Source organism: Triticum aestivum, chromosome 4B (assembly GCF_018294505.1).
Source record: "Triticum aestivum cultivar Chinese Spring chromosome 4B, IWGSC CS RefSeq v2.1, whole genome shotgun sequence".
NCBI lineage: Eukaryota > Viridiplantae > Streptophyta > Magnoliopsida > Poales > Poaceae > Triticum > Triticum aestivum.
The window spans coordinates 636,719,599-636,738,453 of NC_057804.1; positions in this window are offsets into that span (position 1 = coordinate 636,719,599).

Sequence of the window (18,855 nt, forward strand, 5' to 3'; positions counted from 1 at the left end):
GTGGCGACCGGGCCGTGCGCGGGGGTGGGGGGGGGGGTCGGTTGGAGCCGGACACCGGCCTGGCTGGTCGGGTCCGCATCGGTTCTCCGGGGCCGGCTCGTCGCCTAAGACGTCGGCGGCCGTCGGGGCCGGGTCGCGCCGGGTCCTGGTGCGGCCGGAGTGTGCCTCACCGGGCGATGAGGACGTCGTGTGCTGGTGATCGCCGGGCTCACCAGTGCAGGTGGATCCGGATCCCGCCAGCTTGGCAAGTTAGTTGAGGCGGTCCCGCTATGCGTTGGCCACGTTGAGGAGGTCGTTCATCCGCTTGATGCGATCCCTTAGCTCCTCGCCCGTGAGCTGGTCCAGGCCGACTACGGCCGCCTGGGCAGCGAGCATGTTCTTCACGGGAGTCCGTAGACGGGCGGGATGTGATACATCCATTTTGCATCATGCTTTTATATCAATATTTATTGCATTATGGGCTGTTATTACACATTATGTCAAAATACTTATGGCTATTCTCTCTTATTTTACAAGGTTTATCATGAAGAGGGGGAATGCCGACAGCTGGTATTCTAGCTGGAAAAGGAGCAAATATTGGAAACCTATTCTGCACAGGTCCAAAAGTCCTGCAACTCCATGAAAGTTATTTTTGGATTTAATAAGAATTATTGGGCAAAGAAAGTATCAGAGGGGGCCCACACCCTGGCCAGGAGGGAGGTGGGCCCGCCCCCTGTATCCTGGGCCCCTGGTGGCCCTCCGGTGCCCATCTTCTGCTATATGAAGTCTCTTGTCCTGGAAAAAATCATAAGCAAGATTATGGGACGAAACTCCGCCGCCACGAGGCGGAACCAATCTAGGGCTCCAGTGGAGCTGTTCTGCCGGGGAAACTTCCCTCCGAGAGGGGGAGATCATCACCATCGTCATCACCAACGATCCTCTCATCGGGAGGGGGCCAATCTCCATCAACATCTTCACCAGCACCATCTCCTCTCCAAACCCTAGTTCATCTCTTGTATCCAATCTTGTATCCAAAACCACAAATTGGTACCTGTGGGTTGCTAGTAGTGTTGATTACTCCTTGTAGTTGATGCTAATTGGTTTACTTGGTGGAAGATCATATGTTCAGATCCTTAATGCATATTAATACCCCTCTGATTATGAACATGAATATGATTTGTGAGTAGTTACATTTGTTCTTGAGGGCATGGGTGAAGTCTTGCTATTAGCAGTCATGTGAATTTGGTATTCGTTCGATATTTTGATGAGATGTATGTTGTCTCTCCTCTAGTGGTGTTATGTGAACGTTGACTACATGACACTCCACCATTATTTGGGCCTAGAGGAAGGCATTGGGAAGTAATAAGTAGATGATGGGTTGCTAGAGTCACAGAAGCTTAAACCCCAGTTTATGCGTTGCTTCGTAAGGGGCTGATTTGGATCCATATGTTTCATGCTATGGTTAGGTTTACCTTAATACTTCTTTTGTAGTGGCGGATGCTTGCAATAGGGGTTAATCATAAGTGGGATGCTTGTCCAAGTAAGGGCAGTACCAAAACACCGGTCCACTCACATATCAAACTATCAAAGTACCGAACGCGAATCATATGAGCGTGATGAAACTAGCTTGACGATAATCCCCATGTGTCCTCGGGAGCGCTTTTTTCATTATAAGAAATTGTCCAGGCTTGTCCTTTGCTACAAACAGGATTGGGCCACCTTGCTGAACTTTATTTACTTTCATTACTTGTTACCCGTTACGAATTATCCTATCACAAAACTATCTGTTACCTACAATTTCAGTGCTTGCAGAGAATACCATACTGAAAACCACTTGTCATTTCTTTCTGCTCCTCGTTGGGTTTGACACTCTTACTTATCGAAAGGACTATGATAGATCCCCTATACTTGTGGGTCATCAAGACTCTTTTCTGGCGCTGTTGCCGGGGAGGGAAGCGCCTTTGGTGAGTGGAACTTGGTAAGGAAACATTTATATAGTGTGCTGAAATTTTCTGTCACTTGTTACTATGGAAACTAATCATTTGAGGGGCTTGTTCGGGGTATCTTCGCCTCGACCAGTAGAGCAAAGAGTTGCTCCTCAACCTACTGAAAATGTTTACTTTGACATTCCTTCGAGTATGATAGAGAAACTGCTAGCTAATCCTTTTGCAGGAGATGGAACATTGCTTGCTGATTTACACCTTATCTTTGTGGATGAAGTTTGTGGATTATTTAAGCTTGCAGGTATTCCCGATGATGTTGTTAAGAGGAAGGTATTTCCTTTATCTTTGAAGGGAGATGCATTGACATGGTATAGGCTATGTGATGATATAGGATCTTGGAATTATAAACGATTGAAGTTGGAATTTCACCAGAAGTTCTATCCTATGCATCTTGTTCATCGTGATCGTAATTACATATATAATTTCTGACCTCGCAAAGGAGAAAGCATCGCTCAAGCTTGGGGGAGGCTTAAGTCAATGTTATATTCATGCCCCAATCATGAGCTCTCAAGAGGAATGATTATTCAAAAAATTTATGCTCGACTTTCTCTCAATGATCGCACCATGCTCGATACTTCTTGTGCTGGTTCTTATATGCTGAAGACTACTGAATTCAAGTGGGACTTATTGGAAAGAATTAAACGCAACTTTGAAGATTGGGGTTTTGGCGATGGTAAGGAGTCAGGTATAACACCTAAGTTTGATTGTGTTAAATCTTTTATGGATACCGATGCTTTTCGTGGATTTAGTGCTAAATATGGACTTGACTCTGAGATAGTAGCTTCTTTCTGTGAATCTTTTGCTGCTGACGTTGATCTCCCTAAGGAGAAGTGGTTTAAATATAATCCTCACGTTGAAGTTAAAGTAGTTGCACCTATTACAGTTGAAGAAAAGACTATCACTTATAATGATCCTATTGTTCCTACTACTTATGTTGAGAAACCACCTTTTCCTGTTCGAATGAAGGATCATGCTAAAGCTTCAACTGTTGTTCGTAAGAGTAATACTAGAACATATACCCCTCCTGAGCAAATTAAAGTTGAACCTAGTAGTGCTATGGTTAAAGATCTCTTGGATGATAATATAGACGGGTATGTTATTTACTTCTGTGAACAGGCTGCTAATATTGCTAGGCCCGATGCTAAGATACATAGACCTGTTGTAGGCATGCCTGTTATTTCTGTTAAAATAGGAGATCACATGGCTTATGTGATATGGGTGCTAGTGCGAGTGCAATACCTTTTTCCTTATATGAAGAAATTATGCATGTTATTGCACCGGCTGAGTTAGAAGATATTGATGTTACAATTAAGCTGGCCAATAGAGATACTATTTCACCATTTGGGATTGTTAGAGACATTGAAGTCTTGTGTGGGAAAGTCAAATATCCTGCTGATTTTCTTGTTCTTGGTTCCCCACAAGATGACTTTTGTCCCATTATATTTGGTAGACCCTTCTTGAATACTGTTAATGCTAGGATTGATTGTGAAAAGGATATTGTTACGATTGGCTTGGATGATATGACTCATGAGTTTAATTTTGCTAAATTTCGTAGACAACCCTGTGATAAATAATTACCTAGTAAAGATGAAATAATTGGTCTTGCTTGTACTGTCGTGCCTCCTACTGATCCGTTAGAACAATATTTGATAGACCATGAAAATGATATGTTTATGAATGAAAGAAGGGAAATAGATGAAGTATTCCTGCAACAGGGTCCTATTTTGAAACATAACTTACCTGTTGAAATCCTAGGGGATCCTCCCCCACCCAAGGGTGATCCCATGTTTGAGCTAAAACCATTACCTGATAATCTTAAATATGCCTATCTTTATGAAAAGAAGATATATCCTGTTATTGTTAGTGCTAACCTTTCGGAGCAGGAAGAGGAAATATTATTGAAAACTCTAAAGAAGCATCGTGTTGCTATTGGATATACCCTGGGTGATCTTAAGGGCATTAGTCCCACTCTATGCCAACACAAAATTAAAGTGGAGAAAGATGCCAAACCAGTTAGAGATCCTCAACGCCGCTTAAATCCTAAGATGAAAGAAGTGGTAATAAAGGAGATACTAAAGCTCCTTGAGGCAGGTATAATTTATCCCGTTGCTGATAGTGAATGGGTAAGCCCTGTCCATTGTGTCCCTAAAAGGGGAGGTATTACTGTTGTTCCTAATGATAAAGATGAATTGATTCCGCAAAGAATTATTACAGGTTATAGGATGGTAATTGATTTCCGTAAGTTAAATAAAGCTACTAAGAAAGATCATTACCCTTTACCTTTTATTGATCAAATGCTAGAAAGACTATCCAAACATACACATTTATGCTTTCTAGATGGTTATTCTGGTTTCTCTCAAATACCTGTGTCAGCGGAGGATCAATCAAAAACTACCTTCACTTTCCCTTTTGGTACCTTTGCTTATAGACGTATGCCTTTTGGTTTATGTAATGCACCTGCTACCTTTCAAAGATGCATGATGGCTATATTCTCTGACTTTTGTGAAAAGATTTGTGAGGTATTCATGGATGACTTCTCAGTCTATGGATCCTCTTTTGATGATTGCTTGAGCAACCTTGATCGAGTTTTGCAGAGATGCGAGGACACTAGTCTCATCCTGAATTGGGAAAAGTGTCACTTTATGGTTAGTGAAGGCATTGTCTTGGGGCATAAAATTTCTAAAAGAGGTATTGAAGTTGATAAAGCTAAAGTTGATGGTATTGAAAAGATGCCATGCCCCAAGGACATTAAAGGTATAAGAAGTTTCCTTGGTCATGCCGGTTTTTATAGGAGGTTCATTAACGACTTTTCTAAAATCTCTAGGCCTCTGACTAATTTATTGCAAAAAGATATTCCTTTTGTCTTTGATGATGATTGTGTAGAAGCATTTGAAGTACTTAAGAAAGCTTTGATCACTACACCTATTGTTCAGCCACCTGATAGGAATTTACCCTTTGAAATTATGTGTGATGCTAGTGATTATGTTGTAGGTGCTGTTCTAGGGCAAAGAGTTGATAAGAAATTAAATGTTATTCAATATGCTAGTAAGACTCTTGATACTGCCCAGAGAAATTATGCTACTACTGAAAAAGAATTCTTGGCAGTTGTATTTGCTTGTGATAAGTTCAGACCTTACATTGTTGATTCTAAAGTTACTATTCACACTGATCATGCAGCTATTAAATATCTTATGGAAAAGAAAGATGCTAAACCTAGACTTATTAGATGGGTTCTCTTGCTGCAAGAGTTTGATTTGCACATTGTTGATAGAAAGGGAGCTAAGTACCCCGTTGCAGACAACTTGTTTAGGCTAGAGAATGTTCTTGATGACCCACTACCTATTGATGATAGCTTTCCTGATGAACAATTAGTGGTCATTAATGCTTCTCATACTGCTCCATGGTATGCTGATTATGCTAATTACATTGTTGCTAAATTTATACCACCTAGTTTCACATACCAGCAAAAGAAAAAGTTCTTTTATGATTTAAGACATTACTTTTGGGATGACCCACACCTTTATAAAGAAGGAGTAGATGGTGTTATTAGACGTTGTGTACCTGAGTATGAACAGGAACAGATCCTACGCAAGTGTCACTCTGAACCATATGGAGGACACCACGCTGGAGACAAAACTGCACATAAGGTATTGCAATCCAGTTTCTATTGGCCTACTCTCTTCAAAGATGCTCGTAAGTTTGTCTTGTCTTGTGATGAATGTCAAAGAATTGGTAATATTAGTACACGTCAAGAAATGCCTATGAATTATTCTCTTGTTATTAAACCATTTGATGTTTGGGGCTTTGATTATATGGGACCTTTTCCTGCCGCTAATGGATATACACATATTTTAGTTGCTGTTGATTACGTTACTAAGTGGGTAGAAGCTATTCCAACTAGTAGTGCTGATCATAACACCTCTATTAAGATGCTTAAAGAAGTTATTTTTCCGAGGTTTGGAGTCCCTAGATATCTCATGACTGATGGTGGTTCACATTTTATTCATGGTGCTTTCCGTAAAATGCTTGCTAAGTATGATGTTAATCATAGAATTGCATCTCCTTATCACCCACAGTCTAGTGGTCAAGTAGAGTTGAGCAATAGAGAGCTCAAATTAATTTTGCAAAAGACTGTTAATAGGTCTAGAAAGAATTGGTCCAAGAAACTTGATGATGCATTATGGGCTTATAGAACTGCATATAAAAATCCTATGGGCATGTCTCCGTATAAGATGGTTTATGGAAAAGCATGTCACTTACCTCTTGAACTTGAACATGAAGCATATTGGGATATTAAAGAGCTCAACTATGACTTCAAACTTGCCGGTGAGAAGAGGTTATTTGATATTAGCTCACTTGATAAATGGAGAACCCAAGCCTATGAAAATGCCAAGCTGTTTAAGGAAAAAGTTAAAAGATGGCATGACAAAAGAATACAAAAGCGTGAGTTCAACATAGGTGATTATGTGTTGCTATTAAACTCTCGTTTAAGATTTTTGCAGGAAAACTTCTCTCTAAATGGGAAGGTCCTTACGTTATCGAGGAGGTCTATCGTTCTGGTGCCATAAAAATCAACAACTTCGAAGGCACAAGTCCGAGGGTGGTGAACGGTCAAAGAATCAAACATTATATCTCAGGTAATTCTATCAATGTTGAAACTAATATTATTGAGACTGTAACCCCGGAGGAATACATAAGGGACACTTTCCAGAATGTTTCAGACTCCGAAAAGGAATAGGTATGTGGTACGGTAAGTAAACCGACTCCAAAACAATTCTAATGGCAATTTTCCTCCGTTTTGGAATATTTAAAAATTTATGGAAGAAAGAAGTAATCCGGGAAGGACACGAGGCCTCCACGAGGGTAGAGGGCGCGCCCACCCCTACTGGGTGCGCCCCCTATCTCGTGGGCACCTCGTGTGTCTCCCGGACTCCGTTTTCTTGCACATTACGTATTTTGGTCGGTAAAATTCATTATATAATCTCCCGAAGGTTTTGATCACCGTATCACGCAAAAATCCTCTGTTTTTGTTTCGAGTTGTTCTTGTTACAGATTTAGAGCAAGATGTCTTCTCAAGAGTCAGTCGGGGAGAGTCGGGTGTCTCACCCGACACCAGGTCCAGGAGCAAATAACGATTCTTATCACTTTGGACCATCAACGGAGGATGAGATGGAGGCCGACTTGAAAAGGATAGATTCCATGGAGGAAGATCAAGAAGTTACCTCCCGCTTTCAAGCAGGATTCATAATGGGGGAACTACAGAGCTCGACTGTTCCAAATTTGGTCATCCCTTCCAACGTTAAATTTCTTTCTTATGAAAATATGAAAAAGAGTGTCACTTGTTCTCCAGAAGCTATGCAGCACCCTTGGGTAAAAGGAGCTTTAGCCATAACAGGCAAGCTTCGCAAGGAAATTATGAACCTCAAGCAACAAGTCAATAAGATCGAGGAGGAGACTCGTATCCTGAGGGGAATAATCGCGAAGAAGATCACAACACCAACTCTGAAGAAGGAGACATAATCACATGGGTAATGGCACTCCCCTTGCACTACAAAAAAATACACTTCCGTGATGATACGTGTTTGTCACAGTAGGTCGCGGTTTTTGTCATGCATGTACATCCATGACGATTTTATGACAGAATCAAGATAGTCATACATGTGCTGTCGTAGAAGTGTTCCATGACATTACCAAAATTATCATCACGGAAGTGTCCACTTCCATGACGATAAATCGCGCATCACAAAAGTGCTTTCGTCAAGGGTGACCGACACGTGGCATCCACCGTAACGGAACGCCGTTAAGCTATCGGGTCGGGTTTTGGATCCGATAACCCGTTAACAGCCCCGACCAATGGGGATTTTCCACGTCTAAAATCATCATTGACTGGAGGAAACACGTGTCGGCTCACCGTTGGGACAGATATCATCCACTAATTGGACGGAAGACGCCTATGGTACGTCGACACGTGGCACGACCCAACAGAGGCCCATTCCTGTGAAAAGGCCGGCCCAGTAAAAATTAACAGGCCAGCCCATATAAGGCCTACTTGTGTCAGGTCCATTTAAGCCCACGGCCCATACGAGATGAGCCAATTCGGCCCGTCAACGGCCCGTTAAAGATTTGACACCATTGCAGCCCATCGTCAGTTCGAGCCCGTTAACAGCCCACTATATATGTGGGCTCAATATCGGCCCGATGAGATTTCGACCTGTTAACGGCCCGTTTAATGGATGGGCCAATTTTCAAGATGTACATATTTCGGCCTTTTAGCGACCCATTTAAATGTTGGGCTAGTTTCCGGCCCGGTGTGTCTTTCAGCCTGTTGACGGCCCATAAAGTTGATGGGCCATTTGTTGTCGGACCAGAGTTTCAGCCTTTTAGCGGCCCATTTAAGTGCTGGGCCAATTTTCTGGCCCGGTGTCACTTTCAGCCTGTTGACGGCCCATAAATCAGTTCGACCATTTTTAGTCGGACCTGAGTTTTGGCCTTTTAGCAACCCATTTAAGTGTTGGGCCAATTCCCGGCCCTGTGTGACTTTTAGCCTGTTAATGGACCATAAATGATTTGGGCCATTTGTAGTCGGACCTTAGTTTTGGCCCTTTAACGACCCATGCCCTTCATGGTCCAATACCAGCCCAGTTTCTCTTTCGGTCTGCTAAAGGCCCACAACACAGTTGGGCCATTTACAATACGACCTGACTTTTGGCTCTTAGTGGCTCATGGTCTTCATGGTCCAGTACAAGCCCGCTGTCTCTTTCGGCCTGCTAAAGGCCTACAGTATAGTTGGTCCATATGTAGCCCAAACTTAGTAACGACCTGTTAATGGCCCGTGAAATAAACTGGGGCCACATGTTGCCCGCTTCGATGTCGGCTTGTTAACAACCCGAGAGGTAAGAGGGCCGACCATTAACTTTTGGCCTAGTAACGGCCCATTAACTTAATGGGCCCACTAAAGTTTGTACATGTCTTTAGGCCAAATAATTTGAGCCCATTACGACGAGCAATTATGCACAGGACCAAAACCGATCACGCAAAGGTACGACATACAGGGAATAACGTTGCACATCCAGCATATATTACAGGAAATTACATCCACTGGGCAATCAAAGATTGATGCCAGTGCAAATAAATGAGCAGAACCTAACCATCTACAACGTCACAATCTGTAACCTCAGCACAGATGACGCCCATAAGCATGTTGGCAAGTTCTTTCTGCTTTGCTACAGTGTCTCTGAAAACATTGATCAGTTGTTGTGTCGCATGACTCTGCACCTCTGATTCATCCACCATTTCCATCATTGCTTCAGACATTAATTGGTTCACAAACATGCATTTATTCCGTTGCATTCGAGACAGAGGATACTGAACAGATTCAGATGGCGATTTTGGCAGGCTTGTATTATTGATAGTGGAGAGTGTATCAACCACTGCATCATAACATAAATTAGGATGGGAACCAAACAAATTAATCATGAGTTATTGCCATATTACCTGGCCTAGATTTACTGCAAAGAAACAATGGGGTTGCCTTGCTGTTTTCAGAGTTTGTCTTCTTATCTTCAGCAACCTGCACAAAATTAACACACTAGCATTGCTACCATTGGCCAAGTCAGATGATAGGAAAGCAACATTGACACAACGAATGTTTGGGAAAGTAGCAATACACCAAATTAACACAATATGGCACAATTATCATCAACCAGGTAAGGTAGTACGAAAGCAACATTGACATAATGAATGAATGGGCAACCAGAGAAGCACTACAATTCAGTAATGCGTGTGATATGAGATAGTAAATTCATGCAGCTGAGTATGCAAAACTACCAGGCAGTTATCCTTACAAAAATCAACATTGGCGCCTTTAACATTTTGCTACAACTAATTTTAGATCAGATAAAGGTTAGATTCACGCCGATTAACAAAATACATGTTGATGTAAAAATATAGTGATATAAAACAGGTACTTACATCATCATTGGAGCACAGAGAATTCCCGCAAGATATTTTCCTCGAATACGATCCCAATGGAGGAAATCTTCTATCATTTAACCTTATTTTCTAAAAGAGAGATGGGTAAGAAACATGTAGAAAATATGATCAAAATGCTATAAAATTTCATGATGCAAGGATACGCACACGCTTCTTCGAATGGAGTTGACATTGTTTTGCTGGACTGGAGCGGACTAGTTCTTTGGCCACTGGAATCTGCTTATTATCAGTGGGAGTTGGGTTTCTCTGTGCTGGAGCAGTATCTATGAAAAATGGAGTTGGTTTATTATCTCCTGGCGTTTGGATCTTTTGCAAAGACCTGGTTTGTAACCCTTCAGATTCTAACAGAGCCGTCTTCCCCTTGCATGCCTTATATAGAAGAATGGTGATTCAGTTATAAAACATGCTACACCAGAGATGGAATAGGTACTGAAGAATAGAAAGGCATGACATATTGACATGTAGTCCCTCCATCCGGAAATAAATGGACAGGTCTAGGCGTATTTCAGTTCTAGATACATCCAGTTTTATCCATTTCTATGACATTTAATCCGGACGGAGGGAGTATGATGTAAGAGCTAGGGATACGACAGTACAACACAGTAAAAAACACTAAAAAACCGACTGCAGAACCAAAGTATTCAAACCCACTGATATGAGATAGTACACTCATGCAGCTCAGGATGCAAAACTACCAGGCAGTTTTCCTTACAAAAATCAACATTGTGGCCTTTAATCATACATTTTGCTACAACTAAATTTAGATCAGATAAAGGTTGGATTCACGCTGATTAACAAAATACATGCTGATATAAAAATATAGTGATATACAACAGGTACTTACATCTACATTGGAGCATAGAGAATTCCTGCAAGAATCTTTCGTCACAAACGATACCATTGCAGAAATTCTTCTATCTGTTAAGCTTATTTTCTAAAAGAGAGATGGGTAAGAAACATGTAGAAAATATGACCAGCATGCTATAAAATTTCATGATGCAATGATACGCACACGCTTCTTAGAATTGAGTTGACATATTTTTTCTCGGCTGGAGCGGACTAGTTCTTTGGCCACTGGAATCTGCTTATTATCAGTGGGAGTTGGGTTTCTCTATGCTCGAGCAGTATCTATGAAAAATGGAGTTGGTTTATTATCTCCTGGCGTTTGGATCTTTTGCAAAGGCCTTGTTTGTAACCCTTCAGATTCTAACATAGTCGTCTTCCCCTTGCATGCCTTGTATAGAAGAATGGTGCTTTAATTATAAAACATGCGACAACAGAGAGATGGAATAGGTACCGAAGAATAGAAAGGCATGACATATTGACATGTATTCCCTCCATTCGGAAAAAAATGGATGGGTCTAGGCGTATTTCAGTTCTAGATACATCCTTTTTAATCCATTTCGGCAACATGTAATCCGGACGGAGGGAGTATGGTGTAAGAGCTAGGGATACGACAGGACAACACAGCAAAAAAAACTAGTTGAATGTAAAACTATATGCTAGCGGAATACGTACAAAAATAACCAAGGCAACATACACGTGTATGATTGAGAAAATAAGATGGCATTGCAACAGAGCACTAGAACAACACTTCAATGTAAAAAAACATGGTATGGCAGACAGATGAAGTACATACTGATGAATAACAATGCACAAGATATTCAGAAGCATGATGTCCAAATTAAGCAAATGGCATTGCGATAGAGTAGAATGACAGTACTTGAATTTGAAAACATGTTATCATGAATGGAATAGGTACTGAAAAACAGGAAGGCATGACATATTTACATGCATGATCAGCATGCTAAGCACATGGCATTGCAACAGAGTAGACACACTCCAGGACATTATATGCATGTTGTACCCATATCACATGCCAAGTTAGAGCAAGGACCTTGTGGGGTGAAGAGGATTCATCATCTTTCTGCAAGTCTTCTAAAGAACTGCCTTTACATGTTCCATCATATTGGGTATCATTGACATCAAGTTTATTGGCCTTTACATTGCTTCGTGAGGTTCTTGTGGATATATCAGTGTGTGCAATTATATCTGACATGCATGGAAGACAACTAGTAGTTAGATTTATGTAAATGAGTGCCTGTAGGAGACGACATAAATAGTAGGACCGGGGTTAGCTAGCAGCAATAGGTCTCATAAACTAAAGGGAGAACACAGATGAAAGCTACATAATATGTATCATTTGTACTCGAGATTAACTAGATGGCACACAAAAGTATTAAAGAACAACATAGGTAATACTAGAAGTGGTATAATACTATAATCACCAGCCTGTGGGATAGCATTGGCTGATGGATGATAACTATGGAACAACGTTACCTAAAGAACAAGTATCTTAGCTGAACTATGGAACAGCGTGAACTCCTGAACAAGACCCGTAAGAGATCAACATGAATATACAGTGAAATGTGATGATCTATTTTCCGTTCTTAGATGAATAACAAAGCCATAAATGTTGCACACAAGTAAGATGAGGGTACAACCTATCTGGCTGTCATCCATAGGAGTGAGCATCATGTGCTGACTTGTCGACGGCCCTGCAGTTGTTGTGGCTGTCCATGTCGGGCACACGCATTCAATGCAGGGAACTATTGAGTGGGGACTATAGCTCCCTTCTGGTGTATGCTTCCCTTGTTGGAGCAGCTACGGTGAGTCGGAAGACGGTGTGTCTGAAGATGCAGATAACGCATAAAGTTAAGAACGACATATCTCTTTGATCCAAAGAAATACAATAAGAGATCAACAACAAGGTACGAGAGTGGTCACACGTCTGTTAACTGAAAACTAATTTGGGGTCACACGATTTTATTTTATTTTGGTACTGTCCGATCTACGCCGGATGGCTTGCTGGCCGTCTTGTGCCTCCCGGCTGATACTGTTCGGAATCTTCCCCGAAGAGCCAGCGACCAATGGCAGAGCAGCCTGCCTCCGCCGTCCGTGGCCCCGTCCAAAACTCCGCTCCCCGCCCCACCGCACTGCCGTGGTTGCACCGCCCCCGGGCCAATCCACAAAGACTCCCCATCATCCAGATCCGGCGGCGGCTGTACCTTCAACCCACGCAACTCTAAAAGATAGCCATCTAAGCGTTGCTTCTGCGATGAACTTGCGGCCCCGCACCCTTACGTTAGACACCAGCCAACCGGCAGCCTAGGAGCTGCGCCGCCTCGAGGGGTGATGCTTCCCATTGGGAATCGATTGGCCCAGAATAAAAATTCAGACAACTGACACCTAAATAAAGTGATTTCAGATGAGCGTGCGACCTATCTGGCGGCATGGTGAAGTAGGCAGGTCCAGCTGCCGAGTTAGTGAGGCCGGCGCGGTTGCGGTGGTGACCGACAGCAGGGAAAGAGCGATGTCGCGACGGTCAACGGCTACGCGGAAGCAGCCAGGACTCTGGACGGATCCGAAGTTGGAGCCACTCCGGCGCCGTGAACAACGGCGGGGGTGAATCGGCTCCAGTACGGTTCACGGGGTCGTCATCGAGGCAGCACCAGCAGCACGGAGTAAGAGGCACACGGCCCAGTGCACGAAGGCAATTGGATAGCGTCTCCAGCATTAGGGAGGAGGGCGGCTGTGAAATTGGTGCGGTGGGGGGCGCCATGGAGGTGGGTCTGAGGTTTCGCGGCTCGGGAGAAGGGAGCTTCCCGGGGAGAAGGTGATTTGGCACCCACGAGGTATGAATGGGGGCGGGCGGGGGGAATTGGGAGGGGAGTGGAACCATGTCTTACGGACGCATTTGTCTGAAATGTGAGGGGGAGTTACAGTTCTACCCTTGCCTATAGGCTTCTCGGCTTGGGTCTGTGTACTGAGGGTCGGGGATAGTAGAGTAACTTTGCTTCTCCCCAAAGAGTGGGCGGGAGCGATTTCGGGCGAGGAGGGTGTGTTTTGAACTATAGTGAGCGCGAGCGAATTCGAGCGAGGAGAGCATGGTTTGAAATAGTGGGCGCGAGCTATTTCGGGCGAGGAGAGCGTGTTTTGCCGACCATGATGGTTTATGAATTATTCGGCACATGTCATTTCGGCCGAGGAGAAGGCGCGCTTGGATGAAGTTACGAACCTACCCTTGATGTACAACGGGCCAATTGATGAGTGTCCCACATAGGACGGTAATTTCGCGTCTCCCATTTATTTGCTCGGGCGAATTCCACCGAGCAGAGAGGATGTTTAACGGTTCGTTCAAATTTTGGGAGAACGAGCATCCACGTCTACCTTACCAAGTCGATTCGAATCAAATTTTGAAATATTAGCTTGCCACTTCTTTTTTAGATGGAGAGATGATGCTCGGGAGTAATGTGTTTTTACGTGCTCATTGCTAGCGATTTACTATATGACAAATAGTTGACCTTCTCAAAAACGAGAATCAAACCCAAAATGAAATATCTCTATTCAATGAACTAGCTCGTTCAGTAGGTCAAAATAGTGAACTGAATCCAGAATTAAACACCTCAATCGAGTAGCATGTTGTACAGTATTATAGTACTCCATGAACATGTTGAAAGTCAAATTAATGAACTTGTTTGATATACGCATATATCCGTTCATGTGTGGATTGCAGACAACATGGTCTCCAATTTAAATATTTGAATGCAAGTTTATATCAGTCTTTGATGCATAAAACGCGACCTCCCCCTCTCTCGGACTCCTGTTCTCTCTCTCTCTCTCTCTCTCTCTCTCTCTCTCTCTCTCTCCCTCTCTCGCCGACAATCTTCAATTCTGTCGCACGCATCCGACACAAAAACCTTGTTGGTCCCTCTCCCTTTCTCGCTCTCTCTCTCTCTCTCTCTGTGTGTGTGTGTGCCTGTGTGTGTGTGTGTATGGGGGGTCTTTCTAGTCCGCATTCATATATACACCATCCATAGGTCTCTCTCGCACACTATGTATGATACTCTAGCTAGTCCAAGCTAGATATCTTGGGTGCACTCATCGTACGCACACAAATTCCTTGGCTCTTTGCCCGTAACTCTCTCACGCACCACTATGTCGTCTCGGAGCTCTTACCCCCTCTCTCAAACTCTCCATCCACCTGGGTCACACATACACATGCATATCTCACTCGCACTCGATAGGCCCATCTAAAACTCTATCTCTCTCCATCGTTCTCTCTCCATATCACACGCACACACACACACAATCTCATGCCCAGCTAGCCAAGTATGATGGTCTCTCACTCAATTGTAGGCACACGTAGTCCCCCGTATATGTATATAACTAGCTAATATTAGTCTCCATCACAAACATGTGCATGGTCTATCTCGATTTCTCTCGGGGCATCTTTCTATCACGCACGCACTCCCTCGATCTCCCACCCATATAGTCCCCTCACGATCTCGAGGGGATATCTCTATCACAAACACACCCTCTCTCCCTCCCCATGCGTCCATGCCATCCATGTGTCCCTCTCGACCTTTTTTCCTTGTTGGCCAGACCTCTATTGGACATGTGCTACAGGGGTGTCTCTCTCCGTTGCAAACAATCACACACTAGCTATCTTCGTGTATCTCCTCGCCTCGCTTTTCCATCTCGGAGATGCATGCGTGATATGTTCACATAAGAAACAAAAAAACACACTCTCTCTAATTTATCGTTTGTTGTCACTTTATCTTTCACACCCATACTCTTTTTGCACACTTACTCATTCTCCTTCACACACACTTGATCTGTCTCGACTGAGGCACTCACCTCCGTCCATAGCACATAGATTTATTGAAAAGTCAAACATCACAAAGTTTGACCATGTACGTGGAGAAAAAGAATTACATCTAGTACGGCAAACATATACCATTAGATTCACCATGAGATGTAGTTTTGTATGATGCATCTTTGGTATTGTAGATATAAATAACATTTGCGTAAACCTGATCAAAGTTTCCAAAGTTTGACTTCTAAAAAATTTACATGCACTGAATTATTGAGCGGATGGAATATCTCTTTCCCCCTCTCAGCTATCTGACGCACCACAAAGCCTTATCGGGGCTCCTCAATCTCTCTCAAACTTTATTGGTCAGTTTGGTTCGTGACCTGACCCTCATGCCTTGATGGTCGGTACGGCCTGGTGTGGACGTGAGATGTAAAATATTTCTGCTTGGCCAGGCTTGTGTGGTGCTGAAGCGTTTGGTTCATGCCTGGGCCAGGCAAAGCATCAACGTCCCATCAATCAATCCATGCATCAATTATTTAATGCTAATATCTATCCATGTTGCTGTTAGCCTCGTGGCCGCACGACCAGGCACGGCCAGGCGTTCGAAATCGGTCGCTTGGGCCAGGCTACTTGCAGTGTCTGGAGTTCAGCCAGGCTAATTAAAGTGCAAGGGAACCCAGCCGAGGCAGGCTTTCTTTTTAACAGGGTAGCAACCAAACAAGCATGCATGAAATCCAGGCACAACCCCAGGCCACGCAAACGATGCTCACGACGCAAGCCAAACGGGCCTTATATCTCCCTGGTTCACACATAAACATGTCTCGCTCGCGCTATACATATAGACCCATCCAACACTCTCCGCCCTTGTTCTCTCTCCATGTGACACGCACCCCCCTAAGTACCATAATCCCTCACTCCATCACAGGCCTTGTTTGTATCCATGGGTTAGAGTTAGTTTGGGTTGGTTTGGAGTCAACTAACCCAAAAAGATCCAAACAGGAAGGTTAGTTTAGGTTAGATGCATCTAACCCATCCAAAAAAACTAACCCATCCAAGAGGTGCTTATTTGGGTATTAGTTCTTCTCGGGACCACTAATAAACACTTTTTTCTCTCGCTCTCCCCGTAGCAGATCCCTCCCCACTTCCTCGAAGCTTCTCGTCCTCTCCCTCCCTCCCTCTCGCACCGCCCGTGAAGGTGCCTCGCCGTATCCGCGCTCCATCTAACCCTGCCATCCAAACACCTCTTTACTTAGAGTTAGTTCAGGGTTAGAATCTAACTCTAATCTCTAACTGAGTTAGAGTATCCAAACAGGGCCATAGGCGCAAGCACCCCCCCCTCCTAAGTATGATTATCTCTTACTAGCCATTAGGAACACACGTATTGTCTCCTTCCATCCATACGTCTATCTCGATATCTCTCGGGGCATCTTCTATCGCGCACACACCTTGTCACTCGATCTCCCACCCATGTAGTCCCATCACGATCTCCAGGGGATCTCTCTATGACAAACACACACTCTCTCCTCCCCATGTCTGCATTTTCTCCGTACGTCTCTCTCAACCTCTCTCCCTTGTTTGTCAGACCCCTCTTAGCCACGTGCTAGGGGTCTTCCTCTCTCGGTTCCAAACAACCACACACTATCTCCTCACCTTGCCTCTGTTGTCGAAGATGCATGTGTGATATGTTTGCATAAGACACGCGCGCTTTTTCTCCACTTTTATCGTGTGTTGTCCATGTCTCTTTCACACACGCACACACACTTTTTTCACTCTCTCTCTCTCTCTCTCTCTCTCTCTCTCGTCAGGGACTCTGTCACATCCATAAGCATATGGATGTTTTGAAAAGTCAAACCTCAGAAAAGTTTGACTAGGTATATGTGGAGAAAAACATTTACATCTGGAACGATCATTAGATTCATCACAACATGTACTTACTTCATTCTATCATTTATCTTTGGTATTGCTGATATAAGTAATTTCTTTATAAACTTGGTCAAAGTTTCAAAAGTTTGACTTTAAAAAATGTTGTAACTACATTATCGAATGGAGGGAGTAGCTCTTTCTCTCTCTCTGCTATCTCTCACGGGCCTCCCCTCTCACTCGAACTCCCTATACCGACGGATTATATGCTCACTATGTCAGCGTATAGCTCTGTATATTGTTTAGTTGACCGGTCAACCAATCCACATGATGCATTGTCAGCTCTTGTTCTGTATCTTGGTGTGCTGGCCCATGTGGCAGTGGGTGAAAATAAGTAAACTAGAGGCCCATCGGACACGCGGTGAAGGAAACAAAGTTGAAACCACTCGGGGTAGCACCCCGCACGCTAGTAAATTGAGGGCACATTGATGAAAAACTTCTTGCGCGCGAAGGACGCACTCGCGTACAATTCACCACTGCGCGACAGCATGCACAGAAGGACGCACTTGCGCACACCCAGCACACAATACACACTAGCACACGTGTACACCGGTGTCACCGCTGGTTGAGATGGACGGCGAGGCAGCCAACAAGCAGAGGCCGCTCGAGCCAAAACCACATCCGGCAAGCCTGGACTTCATCAGCAGCCTCCTCGATGACATGCTGCTCATCATCATCGGCCTCCTCCCCACCAAATCTGCCGTGCGGATCGCCCTGCTCTCCCGGCGGTGGCGCCCCCTCTGGCGCTGCGTCCCCCTCAACCTCACCGTCGACAGCTGCCTCTACGATGGGGATTGCAAACGCATGGCCGCAGTCTCCAAGATCCTTTCATCGCACCCTGGGCCAGCCAGACGCCTTGACATCCGCATGTTCAGAACCAACTGCAAGGTCCAACCCAAGTTCGACGAGTGGTTCTTATTCCCCGCCCTAGATCAGCTCGAGGAGCTCAGCTTTGAAGCTGGACGATGTCGCTCTCTGCCGCCGTCCGCGCTCCTCCTCACGCCAACGTTGCGCCGCGCCAACTTCAGCTCCTGCTATATTCCCCAGATTAATGTCGTGGCGGCCCTTCTTCTCCCTCAACTCAAGCAGCTCGACCTCTTCGACGTTGTCATCTCAAAGAAGGCTATGGAGCACCTGCTCCGCAGCTGTACTACGCTCGAGTACCTTCGTCTTGAGCAGATCCACGGGTTCATTAGCCTCCACATCGCCTCGATGAATCTCCGATGGATTTATGTGTCTTGCTGGCCCCGCAACAAGACATCAATTAGGAAGAGATCAGTCCAGCTGTTCCACGTTATGGTC